Genomic DNA, 19,062 nt, shown 5'->3' with positions numbered 1-19,062 from the left:
GCCTCTCGAATGGCCTAAAGAACTGTGGTAAATATTTGTGATGAGAGCAGATACTGTCATCTCATTCTCTATCCCATAAAGAGAGCTTTCAAAGTTAACATTAAGTAGATTTGCTGAAGGTTTCCAGTGGGTCAGATTTAATGAGCCCTCTTCTGCTTTCTAGATCTTTCCAAAAGATGACTCATGTAGATAAGAGCTGAGATAATATACTTCTAACTCTTACCGGTGGTTCTCTCAGGATGGGCACGTGGGGAGAGGTTGTATGACATTGTTCTTGTTCAGTCACTAAGTCGTTGTCCAGCCCTTTGTGAAGCAGCACGCCAGGCTTCCCTGTCCTCCACTGTCTCCCAGAGTTTGCTCAAACTCATATCTACTGAGTCAGTGATGACATCCAGCCATTTCATTGTCTATCACCCCTTCTCCTGCCTTCAGTCTTTCCCAGCATCAAGGTCTTTTCCAATGAGTCGGCTCTTTGCATCAGGTGGCCAAAGTATTGGAGCTTCAGCATCAGTTCTTTCAATGAATATTCAGGGTTGATTCCTTTAGGATGTATGACATTATTTGTTGTTTAGTCGATAGGTCACGTCAGACTCGTTGTGACCCCATAGACGGCAGCCTGCCAGGCTCCTCTGTCCTTGGGATTTCCCAGGCAAGGATACTGGAGTGGGTTGCCATTTCCTTCTCCATCTGACATTACTTGCTAAGATAAAATTATTTTAGCATCTGAATAATTTACCATGAACCTAGGTGTCTTTTGTCACTAGAAAAAAATAAAGCCAAAGAGCAATTTAAACTAACATTATATAACAGGCATCAAATAGTGAAATAGATCATTCTTAGACAAAGCTTTGTGAAGACATGTCCAAGAACATATTTTTCACTAAACCTTTCCCATCATCACATCCTCAGACTCTGTTTCAACTATTTCTTTCTAATTTATAATGAAGTGCAGCATGTAGGGAGATTTGGTCTCTGGTGCCCTGCCCACTGGTACACCCACTTACCAGCTGTTCTGGGTGTTGGCTGCTAAAAGCTCATGGCTCCATCTTTCTCTGGAGGATTCTCTTAGCTAATGGGAGCTGCCCTGCCAGGAGATGCCTGGGAGGTTACACACATGGCCCGGGTGGCCCTTGGCCAATGACTGACTAACAGGGTGGGGTTTAAAGTCCAGCTCCCTGGCTTCAGGGCAGGACAGACTCTGCAGTGTAATAAATACCCCCGAGCTCCCTGTGGGATCGGGCTGCGGTTAGACCTCTCCTGAAAGCACGCATCTGGTCAGTTTCCTCCCTGGCTCTGTCCTGCTTCTTTCAGTTCCTCCCAGGTTCCTCCCTAGGGTCCTTCCTCAATAAATCTCTTGCACTAGAATCTCTGGCTGTCCCAGTCTCTGTTTCTAGGTAACCCAACCTAAGCATCTAAGAGTGGGCTCCCTTTGTCCAGCACCCACCTGAGCCGTCTGTGATTGGGGGGTGGAGCAGGGTGTAGAGTTAGGCAGCCAGGGAAGAGCTGGGGGTGATGTTGTGGTTGGATCAGGGGGTCCCCGGGAGGGGCAGCTGTAGTGAAGGAGGAGATAACACATCTGAAAGGGAAAGTGGGATCTGAGGTTAGGTCTGTCTGACTCTAAAGCCTGGATTTGTAACTATGACCTTGGACTCCTCTTCACTCTCTGCCCATACTTTCTAAAGTTTTAAACAGCAACTTTTCTAAAAACCCTAAAGGAGGTCTCCTTCATCTACACAGCTTCTAAAGCACTGACTGCAAGTTGTATGCCCAAGAGGGCGGCTGCCCCGCCAGGGCTGCCCTGCGGCTGAGGAACTGGCCCACATTGACTCAGCCCAGACACCAGGCCAGCAGGTCGGCAGGGAAGCCATGGTGTTGGGACAACAGACTCTTTGTACGGAAAGAAAACAGGATCGGCTCACTCTGTCCCATCAGACCATGAACGAATTTCAGATGCATCAAAGCTCCCACTGTGGAACGTGAAACCTTACAATTTTAGGAGAAATTTTAACAAACATATTTGGAACATCAGAATGGAGATGGATCTCTTAAATAAGATGCAAAAACTGCAGACCATTAAGGAAAAGATGGTTAAATCTGACTGTATCAGAATTAAAAGCATCTGTGTGACACATCCCATGGTAAAGGGAAAAGTGACCGTGACCGTTTCTGACTTACTACTGGGTAGTCAGAAATGTGGAGAAAGCCCACTCTAGAGCCTGTGCTCCGCAACAGGAGAACAGCCTCTGCTTGCCACAACTAGAGAAAGCCTGTTGGCTTTCAGAAGGCTTTCAGAGGAGGAAACAATTTCTGGGCAAAAGTAACATTAGTGGAACCTTGCAGGTGACAGGAGTGTGAGGTGGGGGATGTGGGGAGGGCATCAGAGTCTGATGGAACAGGAATTCTTTCCTTGCTTCCTGAACAGAAAGCTTGAAGTTGGCCTCTTGACTCTCTGTCAGCCTTCCCCAAATTGATCTACAGCTTTGTGCTGCACCCAAGACCCAGTGCAGCTCAAAGTGATTGATTCATTAAATGCTGGAGAGGGTGTGAGAAAAGGGAACCCTCCTATACTGTTGGTGGAAATGTAAGTTGGTGCGGCCACTATGAAAACCAATATGAAATTTCCTCCAAAAACTAAAAATTTAGCTGCCATAAAATGCAGAAATCCCACTCCTGGGCATCTATCTGGAAAAGATGAAAACTCGAATTCAAAAAGACACATACACCCCAACGCTCACTGCAGCGCTGTTTATAACAGCCGAGACATGGAGACAATTGAAGTATCCATGGACAGATGAATGGATAAAGAAGATGTGTCCCATATACACAATGGAATATTACTCAGCCATAAAAAAGAATGATATATTGCCATTTGCAGCTACATGGATGGACCTAGAGATTATCATACTATGTAAAATAAGAGAGAGACAAATATCATCTGATATCAGTTATATGTGGAATCTTAAAAAATAATACAAATGAATTTATTTACAAAACAGAAACAGACTCACAGACATAGGAAACAAACATAATTACAAAGGGGAAAGGGGGGAGGGATAAATTAGGAGTTTGGGATTAACAGAAACTCACTCTGAAAACAACAAGGACCTACTGTATGGCACAGGGAACTAGATTCAATATCCCGTAGTGACCTATAATGGAGAAGAATCAAAAAGACGCCCGGTGGCTCAGTGGCAAAGAATCTGCCTACCAATATAGGAGACATGGGTTTGATCCCTGATCTGGGAAGATTCCGCATACTGTGGAGCAGCTAAGCCCAGGTGCCACAATTCCTGAGCCTGTGCTCTGGAGCCTGGGGAACTACAGCTATGAAGCCCATGAGCCGCAGAGCCCGTGCTCTACAACAACAAAATTCACAGCAATGATAAGCCTGCACACCACAACTAGAGACGAGACCCCACTTGCCACAACCGGAGAAAAGCCCACTCAGCAATGAAGACCTAGCACAGCCAGAGATAAACATCAGAAAAAAGTTTTTAAAACAATCTGTGAAGGAATATATGTATCGCTTTGCTGTACACCTGAAATTAACACAACATTGTAAACCAACCATCCTTCGATAAATGAGGTTTCTGCTGGCGTCGCGGAGCCATGAGACAAGCACTCTGCTGCCCAGCTTCGGACTTCCAGTTACATGAGAAGAATAAGACCTCTATTTGGCTAAGCCATTGTAAGCTGAGCTTTCTGTTATACGGAGCCAAACCAATTCCTAGTTTATTCAAGGCCTGAGAGACCAAGATATGTTAAGCTGGGGAGCTCCAAGTGGTTCAGGGGACTCGAGAAAGGGGGGCTGTAGAGATGACGAGGCTGGAGACGTGTTCAGGGACCGGATCACAAAGGGCCTTTGAAGTCTTGCCTAGGGATTTGGGGTTTATCCTGGAGGCTTTTGTTCCTTAAACCTGGATAATGTATAAATGGACTTTTTTTAAAAAAGACAACACTTCTTCCCGACCCTCTCCTTGCCACAGTAGTCACTAAGTGCTTTTATTATCATGTAGAAACATAACACCAGCTATAAACACCTTATAGAACTATAAACCACATTTACAAATAAAAATTACAGTTGTCAACAATCTAATGTGACAGATGATGTTGTTTGTCTTTTTTTTTTTTTTTGGCCACACGGCATGCAGGATCTTAGTTCCCCAACCAGGGATTGAACCCATGCCCTCTAGAAGCATGCAGTCTTAACCACCGGATGGCCAGGGAAAGTCGCAGATGATGTCGTTTTTCTGGAACTATATTACCACTCAAAACAAAGAGATGATGCTGGCTGTGGTGGCTCAGTTCTGCCTCTCTGACTTCTGCCACCTATGGAGCAGTGAGTGGCAAACTGGGCTAGAATATTTCATTGTTCACACGAGAGTTTTCAGAGCTCTATTCCACTCTGTAATGACAACCAGCAGTATTCAAATCTGGGGCTACTTTGGTATTGTGCTCCACTTTTGAAGAGAGGTGACATGGAGCAAAGCACCAGCCAATATGTAATGAGTATGTAGCATAACATAGTAATAAAGATAACTGTTACAAGACACTGAGGTTTAGGGGCTGTTTGTTACTGTAGGATAATGTAACCTATTGGTAATGCTGTAGTGGAAAGAGATCATCTGGATGATACAGAATATGTTTATTTTAAGCTTATATTATTAGAATAGCAAAGTGATCATAAACATGGCCTTCCCTGGCAATCCAGTGGTTAAGACTCCACACTTCCAATGCAGGGGGCACAGTTTCGATCCCTGGTTAGGGAACTAAGATGCCACTTGCTATATGGCCAAAAAAAAAAAGCCCTGGCTAAGCGTTGGGGGGAGAAAAGGTCATAAACATAATATTGTGATTATGTAAGAAGATGTCCTTGTCCTTAGGAGATCTATTTTGAAGTGTATAGGAGTAAAGTGTTTTCACATCTACAACGTATTTTCAAATAGCTCAGCAAAAGTGAAACAGAACGATAGGGCAGAAGGTTAACAATTTCAATTCTAGATGAAAGCTGTGTGGACTCTTCTTGCCACTTTCCTGTGGACTTGAGATTTAGAAGGAAAATTACCAGAGACCACTCAGGGCGCCCCAAGAATACATCATTAGCTCTTGGTTTCGGAAGCTGTAGATCAATTTAGGGAAGGCTGACAGAGTCAAGAGGCCAACTTCAAGCTTTCTGTCCAGGAAGCAGGCAAAGAAATCCTGTTCCGTCAGACTGATGCCCTCCCCACTTTCCTCTCCTCAACCTCCTGTCACCTACAAGGTTCCAATAATGCTCCTTTTGCCCAGAAATTGCTTCCTCGTCTGAATGCCCGCAGAAAGCTCTCCACATCTTTCTACTGTATCTCAATGCAGTTCTACATCTACATTGTATGAATGAAAGAAAGAAGATGAGGTGGGGGTCACAGCAGCCTAGTGCTTCTAAGCTCAGCGTCTGGCACATAGCATGGTAGGTAGTAAGGCCACCATCATTGTCATCACCCTTAATCCTTAGGGTACATCAGCCAAAGTCTCTACCTTCATATGATTTGCATTCTAAAAAAATAAAAAAATGTGTATGAATTTGTCTATGTCTTATAACATGTACTATATTGGGTCATTGCTTTTTTTGAGAAAAGTATTTCTTAGATTGTCCCTTTGTGGTATGTGTCCTGAATACAGGAGTCCAAGTTTAGGACCTGATTCTAGTCCTGCCTTCACCATGAAGTTGCCATATGTCCTGATGATTCCCTTTCCCTCTGTAGACCTTACCTTCCTCAACTTCCTGTCTAATCCAATAGGATTAGGGTCTTGATTAGAACTTGAACCCTGTAGTGTGCTGTTCTTATTTCTAGCACTAGGGGGCGATCAGAACATTGGAACGCATTTTGCTCTTATAGTTCTAGCTGTTAGATGTAGGGGTTGGTGCAGCAAGATGATTGCTCTCTGCTTTAGTTCCCCCACCTCTTCTGAAACCTTAAACCCCCAAACCTGAACCTTCTACCAGGCTGGCTAGAGACTCAGACCTCCATGAAAGAGAACAGGGCTAAATCGCCCATGAATCTTGGATCCATCACTTTTCTGTCTCTCATAAATCCTGCATGTGGTTGGAGGGAAGGCATGTGGGTGATAAATGCCCTGTGAATGACTTATGGACCACCAGAAGAAGGAACACTGAGATGTAGACTGAGATTTCGTTTGGAAGAGAAAAGAGTTTGGCAGTACTGTCTTGCTGTGATATCCCAATGAGACCAGGATGTGATGGGAAGGTCCATGGAGACCATGCATACAGAAGGAGAGCTGGGGCCTGAATGCAAGGAGACCCACAATAAAGACCCAGCTCATCCAACGGTCAGCATGTGCCAAAGCCACTCAGAGGTAGGAGAGCGTGTACTCAATTTGCCCTTGACCTTCAGAACTTTGCTTGGAATGTTCACATCCAGGCACACAATGTAGGGCTTCCCCTGTGGCTCAGTGGTAAAGAATCCGCCTGCAATGCAGGAGCCACAGGTTTGATCCCTGGGTCTGGAAAATCCCCTAGAGGAGGGCATGGCAACCCACTCCAGTATTCTTGCCTGGAGAATCCCGTAGACAGAGGAGCCTGGCCGATTATGGCCCATAGGGTCGCAAAGAGTCAGACATGACTCAAACGACTGAGCACGCAAGCGTGCACACAATGTGACTACGTTTAGGCCAAAGATAATGTTCCTCTAAGGGATCTGGAATGAACTAGGGCTTCATTCCTGAAAGATAGCTCCATTGTACAATGTAGCCACCATCCATTTAAAAATGGGTTCAAGTCAACGTGTCCTGTTAGTGTGACTGGACTAGAAGTCAGGAGATCTGAGTTCTGTTACTGGCCTTACCCTTTGTTAACTGAGTGACTAAATGTCAGAACCTCAGTCTTTCCACCAATACAATGGGGATTATTAGACTTGCTTTACCTATCTCAGATTATGAAGGTCAAATAAGACAGGTCACATACCTGAAAATACATTGCAAAGGGCAAATACACCATACAACTCCAAGGGAACATGATACAGATTTTTGCAGGGACCTTCTGAGAACATATTTATCATCTTTTTTTGTTCTTCTTTGTACTTTAAAAACATTTTAAAAATTTGTATACAGTATTTAAAGGTTACTTTCCATTTACATTTATTACAAAATATTGACTATATTCCTTCTGTTGTACAATACATCCTTATAATCTGTCTTACATCCAGTAGTTTGTATGTCTCCCCCTCCCCCACCCATATACTGCCCCTCCTTGCTTCCCTCCCCTCTCTAGATTTTTTTTTCTATATCTGTGAGTCTGCTTCTTTTTTTCCATATTCACCAGTTTGTTGTAGTTTTTAGATTCCACACATAAGTGGCTCAAGAAATAAAACCTCCCCCAAACACAGTATCCCTTCTGCAATCTCTCCCACACGTGAACCCTATCCCAAATCTGATGTCTATTATTCCTCTGTATTTCTTTATATTGCATCTATATGTATGCCCTACCAAAAAGTAGTACTGTTCTGCGTGCTTGTACAACTTATTTAAATGAAATCATCAGTGTGTCGTTACCTTTTTTACTTAGCATTTATAAAACAACCAAGTTGAGGCATGTAGCTTAGTTCATCCACTTCCCCTGCTCTATGCTGTTTCATGGTGAATGAACAACATCTATCCATTCTTCTCATCATAGTCATTTTCTCCCCAATTTTTTTTTTTTTTTTGCTATTACAAACAATTGCTCTCTGAACATTTGGACTCGCCTCCTTGTATACATGAGCAAGATTTTTTTTGCAGATATATGCATGTAGGCATGTGATTGAGGGGTGGTTGAACTTTGTTCCCTGACCTACCTGAGCACCCTGCGGCGGAAGCACGTAGTCTTACCACCGGACCACCAGGAAAGCCCTTACTGGATGCTTATCTTTATCCTATCTGTTCATAGATGCTCTTTAGGTCTTCCCGATACTGATCTTTGTTGATGACGCGTTGTGAAAATCTTCCCATCTGTGGTTTGTGTCTTCCTTTTTTAATAGTGTCTTTTGTTGAACAGGAGATTAAAGTTTAATTTGTCTCGCTTTTCCCTTATGGTGTGACTTGTTTAAGATATCTTTTCCTACTCCAAAGTCAAAACAATGTTCTCCTTTTGAAGTTTTGCTTTTCAAGTTGAGCAATTTAATCTCCTTGAGATGGATTTGGGGGGATGTGGTGGTACAGGGATTTCCTCCCCTCTTTTCTCTCTGGATAACAGGTTGTCTGTTCACCAGATGTTCAATAATCAATGACAATCAGCTAATGTCATTCCCCTACTAAAAACCCTCCATGACTCTCCTTGCCACAAGAATAGGCCCCAGATTCCTTATTTCAATCTGCAAGGTCCTTCATGAACTCTGCCTCAAAATTCCTGCCCTCCTCTCACCATTCTGTGCTGCAGAACATGGACCAGGCTGTCTATTACTTTGGACATTCACTGGTTTTGTTCTTACTACCTAGCAAATCCATATTCTTCTGGTCTCAGTTAATACTAGTTGTAGTAGGTTGAATGGTACTCTCCCCCCCAAAATACATCTACCAAGGATCTGTAAGTATGGTCTTATTTGGAAAAAGGGTCTTTGAGAGTGTAACTAAAGATCTCAAGATGAGGTTGTCCTGAATTACCTGAAGTGACGTGTCAGTCACTCAGTTGTGTCCGACTCTTTTCACCTCCATGGACTATAGCCCACAGGCTCCTCTGTCCGTGGAATTTTCCAGGTAAGAATACTGGCATGGGTAGCCATTCCTTTCATCAAGGGATCTTCCTGATTCAGGGATCGAACCTGGGACTCCTGCATTGCAGGCAGATTCTTTACTGTCTGAGCCACCAGGATTACCTGCTGGACTCTAAATCCAATGACAGATTCCTTCTAAGAGACAGAAAATGAAAAGACAGAGAGGAAGGCCATGTGAAAATGGAGGTAGAGCTGGAGTGAAGTGGCCACAAGCCAAGGAACTTGGGCAGACACCAGAGCCTGCTGAGCTGAGGAAGGATACTTCCTCGAGAGCCTTTGGAGGGCACATGGTCCTGGGAACACATCAATTTCAGACATCTGACCTCCAGAACTGTGAGAGACTGTGTTTCTGTTGTGGTGAGCCCCCTGAGTTTGTGGGAATTTGTCCTGGCAGCCCTAGGAGATTCATATGGACGGGAAGCTGGAGTAGGAGGAACCAGAGAATCTGATGGACAGGGACCCCAGACTAGGGGACTGGAGAGGTGGGCAGTGGGATGCAGCCTGTCTGAAACTCCCAACCAGGAGGCAAGTCCACTCCCTCACGTCTAGGAAGGGGAACGATGACCATAGAGAGGGCGTAAGTGACAGGGCCACAGTGAAAGGACCCTTGACTCCCAATAAAATGAATGAATCCATTCCAGATCCCTTGAGATAACTCATCTACAAAGGAGAGAGGCAGGAGGGATCTCAGGGAGGCCCAGCGCGCCCCAGGTGGTGAGGGAGTGGATGCCTGAGCCACCACAGCGGCTGGAGAGCACCAGACGGGTCTCAAAGAGAGATTAAGGGCTAAGCACCGTGTGACTAACAGCAGGATGGCTAAGGTCTAACCCTAACCCTGCAGTGGTGCAGGGGTGGATGCCCGCAGGCTAAAGGGCAGTTCCAGGACGGGGACAGTGGGCGGCTTCCTGTGTCTCTGAGCTTCTTTGATCCCGGGGCCACTTGGGTGGAGTCAGAGCCTTGGGCACCAACAGGGTCATGTCTGTTTAAACAGAATTAAACACTGGAGGTAAATCATTAACTCACTGAAGAAACAAACAGGAGTGTCGGCCACCCTAGAGCCGCCTGGACGTGAAGAGTCCCGCTTGTCAGGAGAGTCTGCCACTCAAGGTTCCCACGAGGCATGGACAGTCAGAGCTGGCCGTCGGCTCAGAGCTGGAGCACCACAGGCGTGCGCCCACGTGCCATCACAGTGCCCTCTACAAGCCATCATGTTCTCATCTAATCCTCGCGCCGACCCTCTGAGGCAGGCGACGATCGCCCGCCCACATCCCACAGACCAGGAGACCCAAGTCCAGAGAGGGAAAGCTGGCCACACAGCTTGTCAGTGGTGGGGAAAACAAACGGAGCTGGCTCTAGCCAAAAGGGGAATGAATTCAGGTTCGGGGTGTGTTTAGGAGCCTAAGAACAGTAAGCAGAGCTGGGCCTCTTAAAAGACAGGAGCCATGACCAGCAAAGCCTTCAGGAAGCCACTGTCCTCTTCTCTCTCTTTTTCTGAGATTACATAGTCTCCCAACTGTACTTCTAATTGAATATTAATTTTATTCTTCCCTCTGTTTGGGGCTTAAGAGCAAGAATGAGGGCATCAGAGTTGGGTCCAGTCCTGGCTTCACCGTTCATTACCTCTGCAACCTCGGGCATGCACACCACTCCCCCACTGCTAAATGGGGATGGTGTGGTTCCCACGGAGTGATCAAAGGCGATAACATGAGCAAAGTCCTTGGCACAAAGCCTGGCACATAACAAATGCTCAGCAAACAGAGGACACTGTTATCATCTCACATGGTAGGAAGTAGCCTCCCCAGGCCTCGCAGATCCAACACTGCCGTGAGCTTACTAGCACCTTGTCCTGACTTCAGCCAGGGAACCAACTATTATAAGGGAGGGTGATGATGGTTTAGTCGCCAAGTCATGTCCAAGTCTTTTGTGACCCCCATGGACTGTAGCCTGCCAGGCTCCTATGTCCGTGGGATTCTACAGGCAAGAATACTGGAGTGGGTTGCCTTGCCCTCCTCCAGGGGATCTTCCAAACCCAGACATCAAACTTGGGTCTCCTGTATTGCAGGCAGATTCTTTACTGAGTGAGCCACCAGGGAAGCCCACAAGGGAGGGTGGTTTTGTTCAAACACAATCTCAAGTGAGTGGAGATGAGAAGCTGAGCAGACTAGTCAAAAGGTTTCTGTGACAGAAATTTCAGCTGCAAGGTCTTGTGATCAGAAAACTGGGTGATCAAACTTTCCAGACCCCTCCATGAGGAATGCTTTGAGTGTAGATGGAGGCCGACCTGGCCAAGGTAGTAGCTGGCTGGAAACTTATAGGTGGATGCTGACCGATAGGCTGTGGAACGTGCAGGAGAGGCAGGAAGGATGATTTGAATGTCAGGACTTAATTCTGGCATAGACTGAAGAGCTATTCAGTCATTTTAGCAAATCTTTATCATGCACCAACTGTACATAAAGCATTTTGGCAAGAACCACCGCTTAAGTGAGAGGTATAGTCATTGTCCTCAAGGAGTTAAATGGTCCAGTAGAAGAAAACAGGAGGAGGAAATGGACGAATGTTGTCAATGTGATGGAAACTCTGAAAGGGATCTGCTTTCAGTTCAGTTCAGTTGCTCAGTCGTGTCTGACTCTTTGTGACCCCATGGACTGCAGCACGCCAGGCCTCCCTGTCCATCACCAACTCTCGGAGTTTACCCAAACCCATGTCCATTGAGTTGGTGATGCCATCCAACCATCTCATCTTCTGTCGTCTCCTTTGCCTCCTGCCGTCAATCTTTCCCAGCATCAGGGTCTTTTCAAATGAGTAAGCTCTTCGCATCAGGTGGCCAAAGTATTGGATTTTCAGCTTCAACATCAGTCCTTCCAATGAACACCCAGGACTGATCACCTTTAGGATGCACTGGTTGGATCTTCTTGCAGTCCAAGGGACTCTCAAGAGTCTTCTCCAACACCACAGTTCAAAAGCACCAATTCTTCGGCACTCAGCTTTCTTTATAGTCCAACTCTCACATTCATACATGACTACTGGAAAAACCATAGCCTTGACCAGATGGACTTTTGTTGACAAAGTAATGTCTCTGCTTTTAATATGCTGTCTAGGTTGGTCATGACTTTCCTTCCAAGGAGTAAGCATCTTTTAATTTCATGGCTGCAATCACCATCTGCAGTGATTTTGGAGCCCCCAGAAATAAATTCAGCCACTGTTTCCACTGTTTCCCTATCTATTTGCCATGAAGTGATGGGACCAGATGCCATGATCTTCGTTTTCTGAATGTTGAGCCTTAAGCCAACTTTTTCACTCTCCTCTTTCACCTTCATCAAGAGGATCTTTAGTTCCTCTTCACTTTCTTCCATAAAGGTGGTGTCATCTGCATATCTGAGGTTATTGATATTTCTTCCGGCAATCTTGATTCCAGCTTGTGCTTCATCCAGCCCAATGTTTCTCATGATGTACTCTGCATATAAGTTAAATAAGCAGGGTGACGATATACAGCCTTGACATACTCCTTTTCCTATTTGGAACCAGTCTGTTGTGCCATGTCCAGCTCTAACTGTTGCTTTCTGACCTGTATACAGGTTTCTCAAGAGGCAGGTCAGGTGGTCTGGTATTCCCATTTCTTTAAGAATTTTCCACAGTCTATTGTGATCCACACAGTCAAAGGCTTTGGCATAGTCAAAGCAGAAAGCAGAAATAGATGTTTTTCTGGAACTCTCTTGCTTTTTCGATGATCCAGTGGATGTTGGCAATTTGATCTCTGGTTCCTCTGCCTTTACTAAATCCAGCTTGAACATCTGGAAGTTCACGGTTCACATATTGCTGAAGCCTGGCTTAGAGGATTTTGAACATTACTAGTGTGTGAGATGAGTGCAATTGTGCGGTAGTTTGAGGATTCTTTGGCATTGCCGTTCTTTGGGATTGGAATGAAAACTGACCTTTTCCAGTCCTATGGCCACTTTTGAGTTTTCCAAATTTGCTGACATATTGAGTGCAGCACTTTCACAGTGTCGTCTTTTAGGATTTGAAATAGCTCAACTGGAATTCCATCACCTCCACTAGCTTTGTTTGTAGTGATGCTTCCTAAGGCCCATTTGACTTCACATTCCAGAATGTCTGGCTCTAGGTGAGTGACCACATCATTGTGGTTATCTGGGTCGTGAAGACCTTTTTTGTACAATTCTTCTGTGTATTCTTGCCACCTCTTCTTAATATCTTCTGCTTCTGTTAGGTCCATACCATTTCTGTCCTTTATTCTACTTTAGGTACCAGAACAAACACCTGTCCACGCAATGTAGGGAGCAGGGGAAGGAGGAGGTGACTATGGCATCTAGTTTTGCTTTTGTGAGTCTTGCCTGCCCAGCATTCATTCCCCTTCCAGTCTTCAACCAATCTCAGTCCATGTGGTTGGAAGGGACTGACCCTCATCTCCAGGTCCAGGGAAGAACACTTTGAGCCACACCTTGTCAATCCATGTAGTCCATCCCCCTGGCCATAGCGATTGGTTCACTGAGGTGTATGTAAACTAGCTCTGGCCAATGAGAGTCAACCCATGACTTGTGTTGGAACCTAGAGTAAAGAAGCTCTGTCTCTACTTGGAGTGTTGGCAACGTGGGTGATGTGAGCCTGGAGAAGAGGGACCCGCCTCTGTAGAAACCAGGGAAAATGATGTCATAGAAGAAAGCAGAGCTGAGAGCAGGAGAGAGAAGGCACCTGATAACATCCTTTGAGACGTTGGACCCAGCTGTGTCTGAAATCAAAGTTATTTCTGGCCCTTGCAGTTGTGTGAATCATAACCCCTACCCCCCTTTTCTTTTAATCTTAAGGCAGTTTGAGTTGGATTTCTGTTATCATAAGAAAAAGGATTCAATATGCCTCTCTTCCATCCCAGACTTAAAATTTTTTCCTTTATTCAAACAAGTCTGGATAACAGTTTCTTCTGTACGTTCCTGGAGTATATATGTTTGTTTTATAAAAAAAAAAAAAAAAGGACTATCTAACCATAAGTACACTCATTTATCTTTCGAAGGTCTAATGACCCCCTTATCTGCCATCAGTCTTTCTTGGTCAAGTAGGTATGTGATTACATTTCCACCTCAGTTAGATATGGCATCCTGAAGAGAGGTTCCTTTTGTGGTCAAAGGTACAGCCCACACATACAGCTATCTGTGTGTGTGTGTGTGTGTGTTAGTCACTTAGTTGTGTCTGGCTCTTTGCGACTGTATGGACTGTAGCTGCCAGGCTCCTCTGTGCATGGGGTTCTTCAGGCAAGAATACTGGAGTGAGTTGCCATGCCTGCCTCCAGAGGATCTTCTCAACCCAGGGATCAAAAACCAGTTTCCTGTATTGCAGGCAGATTCTTTACTGTCTGAGCCACCAGGGAAGCTCAGCTATTACTATACAGTGCATTTACACTTCTCAGAAATTGCGTTTCTTCTTCTTTCTCTATCTCAATAGAAGCAACAGTTTTACAACCTGGTCCAATCAACATTTGCTTTGTCACTCTTCCCTCCGTTGTCTTTTGGGCCCAAAATGTATTTATTTGGGGACCTGGAGGTGTATTTATTTGGCCTCACGCAGCAATATAAATATTTTAAATCTATTGTAAACATTTTAAAACCAGCAGACACTACAGACACATTTGGAGTTTTGCTTCTTTCTTACAACTCAGAAGATCTGTGAACCCTGGGCCCATGTACCCCAGAGCAATGATGCTCGGGAGTGGCCCAGACCTACCATGTGTTCCCAGGCCACCGCTCCAAAGGGTGTGCTTAGTCGGTCAGTCCTGTCCGACTCTTTGCAGCCCGATGGACTGCAGCCCGCCAGGCTCCTCTGTCCATGGGGATTCTCCAGGCAAGAACACTGGAGTGGGTTGCCATGCCCTCCTCCAGGGGACGTTCCTGACCCAGGGATCGAACCTAGGTCTCCCGCATTGCAGGCGGATTCTTTGCCGTCTGAGCCACCAGGGAAGCCCATCTACCTTCTTGCTTGCTGGTTATTTTTGCTTACACCTGGCCCACCTCACTCAGTCACATTCCCTCTCTGGCCCCTGGAGCGTTGTTTGAGTTTGTGACTCCTGGTTGGGTGGCCACTGCACATCAGGGACGGGTTGAAGCAGGGTTTCAACCACTGATGAATCGGGGCCAGCCTGGCCTTCCGCCTTGAGGCTCAAAGAAGATGGAGATTGATGGTGCACTTCAAAGGCAGAAGAGACACTTCTGAGAGTTTTGAAAGAACTGCCGCTACTTGTCTGTGTAACATCTATTGTACCTTTCAAGAGAATTATATGATCTTTAAATACAATAAATTAAAAGTTTCCAGAAATAGACATAAAGACTGTGGAAGAACACGAGCACGTCTTCAGTTTGAACCTCCTTAAAGAAACAAGATGAAATTCAAACTCTTAAGTTTACTTTGTGAAGGAAAGTGGACTTGATTGCAATCTTGTATGACTTCTCTATCTCTGCCTTTGTTGTGCTTGTGCTGTTGTGCTAAGTCGCTCCATTCGTGTCCGACTCTTTGCGACCCCATGGACTATAGTCTCGGAGAAGGCAATGGCACCCCACTCCAGTACTCTTGCCCGGAGAATCCCGTGGACGGAGGAGCCTGGTAGGCTGCAGACCATGGGGTCGCTAAGAGTCGGACACGACTGAGCGACTTCACTTTCACTTTTCACTTTCCTGCACTGGAGAAGGAAATGGCAACCCACTCCAGTGTTCTTGCCTGGAGAATCCCAGGGACGGCAGAGCCTGGTGGGCTGCCATATATGGGGTTGCACAAAGTCAGACACGACTGAAGTGACTTAGCAGCAGCAGCAGCAGGAGGACTATAGCCCACCAGGCTCCTCTGTCCATGGGACTCTCCAGGCAAGAATACTGAAGTGGGTTGCCTTGCCCTCCTTCAGGGGATCTTCAGGACCCAAGGATTGAACCCATGTTTCTTAGGTCTCCTGCGTTGGCAGGTGGGTTCTTTACCGCTAGCGCCACCTGGGAATACTAATGCTAATATTAGTATTTGTGAAGGCAACAAATTCAATATATACAACAGGTATACAGGTAAGGGTACACCTCCCTCCTTTCCCTGCCTCCCAGTCACCAAGAGGCCACCGTTCATTTCTTATAGCTCCTTCCACACATAGTTCATGTTTGCGAGCCTTCACAGATCCGTTGCCTCTTCATCACTCCCTTCCATTGTAGCATACGATATGCACATCCTTTTCACTGAGCGGTGTATGTTGGAGATCATTCTATGTAAGTTCATAGAGTGCTGCTTCATCCCTTTTTTTTTTTCCTTTTTCATTCCTTTGCTTGAGGCCTTATTTATTCTTTTGGTGTGGTGGGTCTTAGTTGTGGACGTGGGATCCTTATCGTGTCATGCAGGATCTTTGCTCGTGGGCTCCGGAGCTTGCAGGCTTCGGTAGTTGTGGGGTGCAACTACCAGTTGTTCTGCTGGTATGTGGGATCTTGGTTCCCTGACCAGGGATCAAACCCACATCCCCTGCACTGCAAGGCAGATTCTTAACCACTGGACCACCAGGGAAGTCCTTATTGCATTCTTTTTAAGGACTATTTATATGTGTTCCATCAGAGAAGGCAATGGCAGCCCACTCCAGTACTCTTGCCTGGAGAATCCCATGGATGGAAGAGCCTGGTAGGCTGCAGTCCATGGGGTCGCTAGGAGTCGGACACGACTGAGCGACTTCACTTTCACTTTTCTCTTTCCTGCATTGGAGAAGGAAATGGCAACCCACTCCAGTGTTCTTGCCTGGAGAATCCCAGGGACGGTGGAGCCTGGTGGGCTGCCGTCTATGGGGTCGCACAGAGTCAGACACGACTGAAGTGACTTAGCAGCAGCAGCAGCAGCATATGTGTTCCATTATATATTATATAGAGGTATCATAAAATAATCTGTTTAATCAATCCCCTACTGATAGGCATATAGACTCTTGCCTGTCTTTTACTATCAAGAACAATATGGCTGTGAATATCCATGTCTATTTTGATTTAGCACAGATAACAGTGTCTTTAGGTACTAAATCATACGTTTTACTGATCTCACATCCCTGAACTTCACTATTTGATCATGTAAATAGAACACTGATGGCAGAAAACTTCCTGAAGCTTTGTGTGGTTTCTGGCCTAAGTTAGTGAGATATGTTCAAGGTCTGGCAGCTTTAGCTGATGCTGATGCACCTGTGCTCCGTTACTTTCATCTGAGCTGCGTCTGAGAGAAAGGACCAAGATAAGTTATACTCGGGGTGACTGGGATGTGTCTTGGATAGTGAATGTGCATTGCTTCACTTCCCTCCTGTCAGCCCTTATTCCTGGCCTTTAAGTCTTCCTTCTTATTTGAAGTTATTTTCTATCTCCCCTCACTGCCCAACAGATTTTGGTGAAGTTTCATTACTCACTGAACACTTCCATTTCTAGACAGGTTTACTGCTGAGAGATAAATCATGTTACTTCCCAGATGGTGCTAGTGGTAAAGAACTCGATTGCCAAAGCAGGAGACACAAGAGATGTGGGTTTGATCTCTGGGTCGGGAAGATCCCTTGGAGAAGGAAATGGCAACCCACTCACGTATTCTTGCCTGGAGAATCCCAGGACAGAGGAGCCTGGCAGGCTACAGTCCATAGGGCTGCATAGCTGGACACTACTGAAGTGAGTTGGCGTGCGCACACACACACACAGACACACACACACACACCCCTTTGTGTTGCTGACCTGTGTCTTATTAACCACACATCTTTAAAAGCAGATTTAAAAAAAAAATCTAAACTGGTTTTTTTTTGACCCTTGACTGGATCTTAATTACAGTCCCTGAGGGAACGACTGTTGCTCTTTTCCATGTTCAGAATTTATTTTGGTCCCATGAAGCCCAGTGCTCCTAAACAGCTGTTAACAAGCTGCCCCACATATCTGCTAAATGAGAGGGATACACAACAATAAGCTTATCACTCATTCATTTAGTCATTAATTCATGCAAGAAATATTTATATTGAGTGTCGACTCTGGGACAGGCAGCCTCAGCCTGAGTCAGTGAATAAGACAAGATCCTAGCCATTATGGAGTTTGCTCTCTGGCATGTGTGTTTATGGGGCATGAAGGAGAGACAAAAATAAATCAGCAAATTATTTAGTATGTTAGGAGGTGATAAGTGCTAAGGGTAGAGTGGGCTGGGCAGACCAAAGGAGGTTGGGAGAGGGGGACAGGGGCACTCTGCTGTTTTAAACAGTGTGCTGAGTAAGTGTTGCTGAGGGTGTGAGATTTGAACTTAGACTTCAAAGAACACAGAATAGTCTTACACAGTATCCTGTGGGTTATATGTATGTCTGCCTGAAAAAAAACTGATGATTTTGTAATATTTGTTTTCCCACTGTACTGAGATATACTGCACATACCATTAAATTCACCCTTTTTAAGTGTGCAATTTTAAAAAAAAGTGTGCAATTCAGTAGCTTTTAATATATTTACTGAGTTGTGCAACCATCACAAAATTATCTAACCCCAGAACATTTTCATCACCCCCAAAATAAACCCATTAACCATTGCTACCCATTTCCACCTACCCCCTAGTTCCTGGTAACCATGAATCTACTTTCTGTCTCTGCAGATTTTGCTAATTCTGGACATTTCATATAAATGGGATCATGTACCATGTGGTCCTATGTGTCCGGCTTCTTTCACTTAGTGCTGAAAACCTTGTTTTCAAGGTTCATCCATCTTGTAGCATGCATCAGTACTTCATCCCTTGAAGGCTAATATGCCACTGTATGGATATATCACTTTTGTTCATCCATTCATCAGCTGATGGGCTGCAGTGACTGACCACCCCGTTAAGGACTGGAGAGAGACCATTGTCAGGCCTGATGTCGCCCAGTCCAGTAAACACTGGTGAGGCCTGGTTCTGAAGAAACTAAAATGCCACCATCTTCAGAACCCTGCTTTCCCACCTGCCTCTCTCCTAAGCAGTAGCTCTGGGTGGTCCAAATTCAGCAACACAGACCTGTGGGGTTTTTTTCAAGTGTATTTGCTACTCCATGTTTTGAAAGTTTTTTTCCTACTTTAAATTGTAACCTTGGTAAATTGTTTACCCAAGACAATTCTCAGTGAGTTTCCTTTTTAATATTTTGGGTGTGGTAGCAAGTAGAAGAAGCAGCCCATCCCAATCAAATATTTGCAACTATCTGAACAAAGCCATTCTGGTCAGACAGGGAAGACTCCACGGAGGAAGTGGGAATTGAATCTGGATTTCGAAGGAAGGTTCAATTCTCAGAGGAATAGATGAGGAAGAAAAAGGCACGTTCCAAAGAAAATCCAAAGTT

General features: G+C 45.2%; 1 protein-coding gene and 1 long non-coding RNA gene across 3 annotated transcripts in view; one reads left to right on the top strand and one right to left on the bottom strand.

Moving 5' to 3' along the window:
- ZNRF3 (zinc and ring finger 3) overlaps positions 1–19,062 on the top strand; it is a 188,004-nt gene that overhangs the window by 21,600 nt on the left and 147,342 nt on the right. The gene's annotated exons all lie outside the window — the stretch shown is intronic.
- Positions 1–19,062, bottom strand: part of LOC145526625 (uncharacterized) — a 33,474-nt gene that overhangs the window by 12,324 nt on the left and 2,088 nt on the right. The window lies entirely within an intron of this gene.

This window comes from Giraffa tippelskirchi, chromosome 11 (assembly GCF_054371585.1).
Source record: "Giraffa tippelskirchi isolate mGirTip1 chromosome 11, T2T-mGirTip1v1.2.pri, whole genome shotgun sequence".
In the NCBI taxonomy this organism is placed as follows: Eukaryota; Metazoa; Chordata; class Mammalia; order Artiodactyla; family Giraffidae; genus Giraffa; species Giraffa tippelskirchi.
The sequence above is the reverse complement of the archived record's forward strand: the minus strand, read 5'-3'. Positions and strand labels throughout refer to the sequence as shown.